This window comes from Mus caroli, unplaced genomic scaffold (genome assembly GCF_978045245.1).
Source record: "Mus caroli unplaced genomic scaffold, Mus_caroli_1 scaffold_6, whole genome shotgun sequence".
Taxonomy (NCBI): Eukaryota; Metazoa; Chordata; class Mammalia; order Rodentia; family Muridae; genus Mus; species Mus caroli.
In genome coordinates this window covers 143984024-143990771 of record NW_028227261.1, presented here as the reverse complement: position 1 = coordinate 143990771, position 6748 = coordinate 143984024, and the positions used below count along the sequence as shown (strand labels likewise).

The window sequence follows — 6748 nt, the reverse complement described above, 5'->3', positions numbered from 1 at the left end:
AAGGAACAGAGAGTAAGAGAGTGAGGAGGGGCAAACAGCACCTTTTATAGTAAGCCAAACATACCTGGCTGTTGTCAGGTAACTGTGGGATAGAGCCCAGTAGGAATGCTAAACAGGCTGAACCTCTGAAACTGTAGGCCAGCCCCAATTAAATGCTGTCCTTTATAAGAGATGCCTTGGTCATGGTGTCTCTTCACAGCAACTGAAACCCTAACTGAGACACCCAGTCAGAATGGCCAAGATTAAAACACATCAACTGCTAGGGCACATTGATTCATTGCTGGTGAGAATACAAACTGGTACAGCCACTATGAAAATCAGTGTGACGGTTCAAAAGGCTCAAAATAGACTTACCATAGTATCTCTATATCTTACTACAGAGATACCTGCCCATCCACGCTCATTGATGCTATAGTCATAATAGCCAGAAACTGGGAACAGCATAGATGCCCATCAACTGATGAATGGATAATGAAAGTGCAGTTTATTTACACAGTGGAATTGTATTTATATGTTAATAAAAAATGAAATTTGCAAGTAAACAGATGGAGCTAGAGACAATCATGCTTGGTTAGGTAACCCAGACCCAAAAAACAAATACTTATGTTTTATATGTTGATGCTATCCTTTAAGATTTTGATATGTAGCAATCCTACTAAAATCAGGGACTAGACAAGGCTTCTATCTATCTATCTATCTCTATCTATCTATCTATCTATCTATTCAATATAGTACTTGAAGTCTAGCTAGAGCAATTAGACAACAAAAGGTCAAAAGGATACAAATTGGAAAGAAAGAAGTCAAAATACCACTATTTGTAGGTGATATGATAGTATACTTAAAGGACACCAAAAATTCCACTAGAGAACTCCCACAACTGATAAACAACTTCAGCAAAGTGGACAGATATAAAATTAACTCAAACAAATCAGTAGCCTTCCTATACTTAAAATATAAATGGGCTGGAAAAGAAATTAGGGAAATGACACCCTTCACAATAGTCACAAACAATATAAAATATCTTGGTGTGACTCTAACCAAACAAATGAAAGATCTGTACGACAAGAACTTCTAAGTCTCTGAAGAAAGAAATCGAAGATCTCAGAAGATGGAAAGATCTCTCATGCTCATGGATTGGCAAGATTAATATAGTAAAAAATGGCTATCTTGCTGAAAACAATCTACAGATTCAATGCAATCTCCATCAAAATTCCAACTCAATTCTTAGTTAGAAAGAGCAATTCTCAAATTCACTTGGAATAACAAAAAAAAAAAAAGGATAGCAAAAACTATTCTCAAAAATAAAAGAACTTCTGGGGGAATCACCATCCCAGACTTCAAGCTGTACTACAGAGCAATAGTGATAAAAACTGCATGGTATTGGTACAGTGACAGGCAGGTAAATCAATGGAATAGAATTGAAGACCCAGACATGAACCCACACTCCTATGGTCACTTGATCTTTGACAAAGGAGCTAAAACCATCCAGTGGAAAAAAGACAGCATTTTCAACAAATGGTGCTGATTCAACTGGAGGTCATGTAGAAAAATACAAATTGATCCATTCTTATCTCCCTGTACAAAGCTCAAGTCCAAATGGATCAAAACCAGATACACTGAATCTAATAGAAGAGAAAGTGGGGAAAAGTCTCAAACACATGGGCACAGGAGAAAATTTCCTGAACAGAACACCAATGGCTTATGCTCTAAAATCAAGAATTGACAAATGGGACCTCATAAAATTTCAAAGCTTCAGTAAGGCAAAGGACACTGTCAATAGGACAAAACAGCAACCAACAGATTGGGGAAAGATCTTTACCAATCCTACATCCGATAGAGGGATAATAGCCAATATATACAAAGAACTCAAGAAGTTAACACTCCAGAGAACCAAGTAACCCTATTAAAAAATGGGGAACAGAGGTAAACAGAGACTTCTCAACTGAGGAAACTCGAATGGCTGAGAAGCACCTAAAGAAATGTTCAACATCCTTAGTCATCAGGGAAATGCAAATCAAAACAACCTGAGATTCCACCTCACACCAGTCAGAATGGCTAAGATCAAAAACTCAGGTGACAGCAGATGCTGGTGAGGATGTAGAGAAAGAGGAACACTCCTCCATTGTTGGTGGCATTGCAAGCTGGTACAACCACTCTGGGAATCTGTCTGGGGAATCTGTCTGGCAGTTCCTCAGAAAATTGGACATAGTACTACCCGAGGACCCAGCTATACCACTCCCAGATGATGCTCCAACATGTATTAAGGACACATGCTACACTTACGTTCATAGCAACCATATTATAGTAGCCAGAAGCTGGAAACAACCCAGAGGAATGGATACAGAAAATGTGGTACATTTACACAATGGAATACTATTCAGCTTTCAAAAACAACGACTTCATGAAATTCACCCATGAATGGATGGAACTTGAAAATATCATCCTGAGTGAGGTCAGTCACAAAAGAACACACATGGTATGTTCTCACTGATAAGTGTATATTAGCCCAAAAGTTCAGAATATCCAAGATTCAATTCAGAGACCTTATAAAGCCCAAGAAGAAGGAAGACCAAAGTGTGGATGCTTCAGTGCTTCTTAGAAGAGTGAACAAAATACTCACAAGAGGAAACATGGAGACAAAGTGTGGAGCAGAGACTGCCCCACCTGGGGGTCCATCCCATATACAGCCACCAAACCTGTACGATATTGTGGATGCCGGGAAGTGTTTGCTAACTGGAGCCTGATACGGCTGTCTTCTGAGAGGCTCTGCCAGAACCTGACAAACACAGAGGTGGATGCTTGCAGCCAACCATTGGACTGAGCGTAGGGTCCCTGATGGGGGAGTTGGGGAAGGTACTGAAGGAGTACTGAGGGGGTTTGCAGCCCCATGGAGGGAGCAAGAGTGTCATGTCAACAAGCCAGACACCACCACCACCACCCCCAGAGCTCCTTGGGACTTGACTACCAACCAAAGAATACACACTGAGGGACCCATGGCTCCGGCCATATATGTGGCAGAGGATGTGGCAGAGGAAGACCTTGTCAGACATCAGTGGGAGGAGAGGCCCTTGGGCCTGAGGGTGTTCGATGCCCCAGTGCAGGGGAATGCCAGGGAGGGAAGACAGGAGTGAGTGGGTGGGGGAGCACCCTCATATCAGCAGGGGTAGGGGAAATAGGATAAGTGGGTTCGGAAGGGGAGACCTGGAATGGGGAAAACATTTGAAATGTAAATAAAGAAAATATCCACGAAAAAATGATTTTGATATGTGTGCTACAATCCACATAACCACAGATCTTAGGAACCTGTGAAGAGACACCATGACCATAGGAACTCTTATAAAAAGAAAGCATTTAATTGGGGCTTCCTTGTAGTTTCAGAGCTTTAGTCCATTGTTCTCATGGTGGGGAGCATTGTGACACACAGGCAGACATGGAAGCTGAGAGTTCTACATCCAGATCTGAAGGCAGCAGGAGGAGAGATCCTTTGTGCCTCCTTGGGCTTCTGAAACTTCAAAACACCCCCAGTGACAACAAGGCCACACCTACCCCAACATTCCTCCTAACCCTTCTAGTAGTGCTACCCTGATGACTGAGCTTTGAAATGCACGAGCCTATGAGAGCCACTCTTACCCAAATCATCACACCCAGTAAGGGGCAAGGGTGAAAAGTGAATCTGCCCAGAAAGGGAATATAGAATGTGGTGTTATGACAGGACAAAGGGGACACTGGAGGAGGTGGATCACAGGGGACTTGGATGGAGTGCGGGGTAGAGGAAGGATTGTGGAGAGGGACACTAACATTAAAGTCCTTTGAAAAGCCATAGGAAAACCTATTGTAGAAGCTTCCTAAAATATATACATATGTAAAAGCAATATAAATGGAGCCCTCATATAATGAAGAAGACAATACACCAAGCAGACATTGTATGCCCCCGCCCCCCAGTAAAACCTGCAATACCAGGAGTGGGTTACATCTTTTTAGGTTATTGGCCAAAAGGAATTGTGCCTGTATGTCTGTATAAGGTTGTCAGACTCCCTGGAACAGGAGCCGCAGACAGCTGTGAGCTGCCATGTGGGTGCTGGAAACCCAATTCAGGTCCTCTGAAAGACCAGCAAGCACTCCCAACCACTAAGGCATCTCTCCAGCCCTTGACTTTGTTTTGTTTTGTTTTGTTTTGTTTGTTTGTTTTTCGAGACAGGGTTTCTCTGTGTAGTCCTGGCTGTCCTGGAACTCACTTTGTAGACCAGGCTGGCCTCCAACTCAGAAATTTGCCTGCCTCTGCCTCCCAAGTGCTGGGATTACAGGCATGTACCACCACTGCCCAGCCAACTTTGTTTTTTAAGAAAAAGAAAGAATGAGAAGTTGCAAGGTAAGAATTCATGCGATAAAAAAATTCTCAAAACATAAAAACCTTTTAAAACATCTTTGGAATACGAAGTACATATAATGAAATATGGCATAATCCTTTCACCATGTTAGATTATTCGAGACACTTGCCTATTCTCCTTTATGAAATATCTGAAACTCAGAATGTTTTCAAAACTTTGGGACAAGGATTCACAAATCCTTAATTTAGCCCAATCAACTGGAGAGCAACTATTTATTACTTGCCGTACAAGCAAATTGCAAGAGTAGCCTTTAAACATGTTTTTTAATTTACACACACACAGGAGCACCTGTGAAAGTCAGAAGACATTGGATCCTCTTGGATCTGAAGTGACAGGCAGTTGTGAGGCACTAGAGATGGGGGCTGGGAATCAAGCCTAGGTCTTGTGAAGTGCATCAAGAGTTCCCTGCAGCTGAGCCATCTCAGCAGCCCCAAGGGCAACCTTTCAAGTGGTTTCTTCCTGTGTTTGTACTGGAGTCGGTTCCAGGTACAATCTTAGGACGAAACATCTTGTTCTCTTTTTTTAAGTATTATAAAATTGATGAGAAGACATCCAAAGTAGAGGCTGTTCCTGCAAAGCACCAGAGCCCTATTCCCAGCCGCCGAACACCATGCAGCTCGCCACCGCCTATAGCTCCCAGCTCGTCACCTGAACAGACATGTATATACTCACACACAGCCATTCACACATACACATGCATATACATACACGCGCATTAAAACTAATACAAATGTATCTTTAGAAAGGCTTGTCTTCAATTTAAAAAAAAAAAAAATCCCAAGGTAAAATGGCGGATTAGACGTTTCCTTCATGTGACTGTGTAAGAAAAGAGAAAAAAGGGAGAGCAGAGCAATCGAGAAAGCGCGGTCAGGACACCCAACAAGCATGGAATAGAAATGCCATGGGCATGGAGTATATGAAAAACTGGCGACAGCTCCAACCAGCTCCCAGGACCCTGGGAGCATGAAATGGGAAGCAATGACCACAGGTTGATTCAGAAAGCCTTGTGACAAAAGACTGCCAGGTCTAAACCCAGAAGAAGAAAAAAAAAAAAAACAAAACAACTCACAGTTCTTACAAATTTTATGATGTAAACAGGCTCGACAGCAAGAAGGCCACGCAGAGAAACAGCTATAGTTTGCCAGACATTACCTTTGTTTTACTATAACATTTCATTTTAAGTAATGATTGCACTCAACAATAGGCCGCCAAAAAAACGTCATCCTTCCAAAGGCCTCTTGTGAGCTATTACCTACCATTTTTATATTGCGCACCGTTACATGTTGCTCCTCGGGAAAATTGAAATATTTTGAATGAATTAAGTAAATGAAACTAACAAATCACCTGGCTCAGATGTCTGCCGAACTCAGAGTGCCGACTTCTTGGCTAATACAACTTTAGAAATGCAGTGTGCTCCCTATGTTCATGAAGCGGTGCTGTGATTTAGGTCTGTGTTACAAACCGACTCCAGGGAGGCTGAGGTAGGAGAAACCTCAAGTTCTAAGGCTAGCCCAGGCTACATAGGCTATATAGATATGACTGCCTGCTCAAACCATAGGAATTGAAAATACTGTGGGGGCTTGTTTTGTTTGTTTTGCTTTATTTTGTTTTGGGTTTTGCACCATGGTTTATATTCTTTTTCAAAGTAGTGCTTCATAACCTGGTGAGACAGTCTTGCGGTTCATAAATTGATAGGAAACACAATTTTATTGGTAACGAGAGAAAAAACGGTCTCGGGAGCTACTTGTCAAAGGAAAACTAGAAGTGTGCAGGGAAGCTGGGTGACTGGCCAGAGGTCCTGCAATTCCAGCCTCTCTACTGCAAACGCCTCTATCAATAAGCAAGAAAGTAGCCCGGCCCCTCTCTCGCTTCTCTCCCTCCCTTTCTCCTCTCAAACCCCCCCCCCCCCCCCCACCTCTAGCTTTGAAGACTCAGCTCCAACACTTTTATGTCACAGAATCGAAAAGAGGGGCAGAATTCTTCAAAGCACAATGTTCGAATGTGCTTAAGCTTTTTCACTCCGATCCAAGCCAGCTTGAGTGCGGCATAAGTTTCCAATGCAGAGTCTACATAGAATCTTCCTGCCAAAATTAGCATCACCAGTAGTCGTGGCCGAGTGGTTAAGGCGATGGACTAGAAATCCATTGGGGTCTCCCCGCGCAGGTTCGAATCCTGCCGACTACGGAAGGGAATGTTTTTTTGCCACAGAATAAATTTTGGATCTGCAGATTCCCTGACCTTCCCGGGACAGTTTGAGAAACACACAGCCGGCCGCCGAAGCGACCAGGGGTCGCCACGGGGTGGAAAGAGAGGTTGTTTGTGGTCAGGCGCCTGAGCGGAGCGAGAGAGGTGAAGGGCAA

The 6748-nt window shown here is 43.0% G+C and overlaps 1 non-coding gene across 1 annotated transcript; it reads left to right on the top strand.

The window, feature by feature from the left end:
• Positions 1-6490: 6490 nt before the first annotated feature.
• Positions 6491-6572, top strand: Trnas-aga (transfer RNA serine (anticodon AGA)). Its single transcript has one exon. It is a non-coding gene; the product is annotated as a tRNA-Ser (tRNA).
• The last annotated feature ends 176 nt before the right edge of the window (positions 6573-6748 follow it).